We start from the raw sequence: 1,270 nt of genomic DNA on the forward strand, positions 1-1,270 counted from the left end.
TAACCCATCGTAGAAAACATTGGTCCACGCTGTTTGGCTTCATTGGAGAAACCCAACCTGCTGGAACTCAGGTGAAGCTCCGACCTTAACTTCCTGTTCCAGGACCCCAAATGATTCCAAGTCCCCTAAGTCAGAGCCCTGATAAAGAGGGGCACCAGTGATGGGCCACACAATGGGAATGGATTGCACTTTTCAATATTGTCAATGCCTTGACCTCCGTGGGCCCCATTTCAGATGAATGCAGCCATGTTCTGGGAATGCAGCCTGGACATGAGCCTTTTTAAGGCTCCAGCTGATTCTGCTGTGCAGTCTGTCCTGGTACCCAGTGGTATTAGACAAAGACATCTGGGCTGGCCACTTTCTGGGTGCTCTTTTCTGAGTCAGGGACTTTTCATTTGTAAAATAAGGAGTTAATAATCACAGCTATCTCAAAAGTTGGTTGTTTTTACTTTTTATTTTTATATCAGTCCTGTGTCTTTATTAAAGAGAGTTAGAAAGAGACTAGGTCTGGCAACCAAGGAGTGAGGTACTGGCCAGAAAGGTGGGAATGCAAGGGAAGACTGATGGGCTGGGAGGGGCCGAGGATACCAGGTGCTGGCAGCAGCTGAGGAGGTGCCCGAGGGTGAGCTTTCAGGCACTGGGGTCAGAGGGGGTGGTGTGTTGGGTGATCAGCTGGTTCCGCAGGGCACCCAGGATAGATTGGGCGGGCCTGGAATCTCCCTAGATCCTCCAGTGGTCCTGATCCTGTGAGTTGCCTTCCATGTCCACCTCACTGACCTCTCCATCATCGGGTGACTCATTGTAGTCACTCATCTCACTCATGCCCTGCATGTCCTCATCAACCTCTCAGCCCTCTTCATCATCTTCATCCTCATCTTCCTCTTCCTCGTCATCATAGTGCCAGGCCTGATGCTGCAGCCCTGTCTCCTCCACACAGGGTCGATCCAGCTTAAACCACAATGTCTCAGTCACACAGAGGAAGGGCGAGGGGAACAAGGTGCGCATGGCTTCCAGACTGGGTTTGAGTCCTGGCTCCACCACTTACTAGCTGTTTGACCTTGGCCGAGTCACTTAACCTCTCCGAGCCTCAGTTTCCTCATTGCACCGGGAGGTGGCAGCTGGTGGCGACCCAGAAGCACTTCACTTTCAGAAGTTGGTTGTTTTTAGGCTTAAAATAGAAAATATATCTGAAAAGCCTTTGCCAGCTGTATTATGCAAATGCAACTTCTATTACAGTGGGCTCAAAAATGACACTGCACATACCTAGTCT

The 1,270-nt window shown here is 50.2% G+C and overlaps 1 pseudogene across 1 annotated transcript; it reads right to left on the reverse strand.

Moving 5' to 3' along the window:
* Positions 1-720: 720 nt before the first annotated feature.
* Positions 721-1,029, reverse strand: LOC309794956 (anaphase-promoting complex subunit 15-like; annotated as a pseudogene). The gene has a single exon. The product of its transcript is annotated as an anaphase-promoting complex subunit 15-like (transcript).
* Between the last annotated feature and the right edge of the window lie 241 nt (positions 1,030-1,270).

This window comes from Mesoplodon mirus (genome assembly GCF_964341445.2).
Source record: "Mesoplodon mirus genome assembly, chromosome: 1".
In the NCBI taxonomy this organism is placed as follows: Eukaryota; Metazoa; Chordata; class Mammalia; order Artiodactyla; family Ziphiidae; genus Mesoplodon; species Mesoplodon mirus.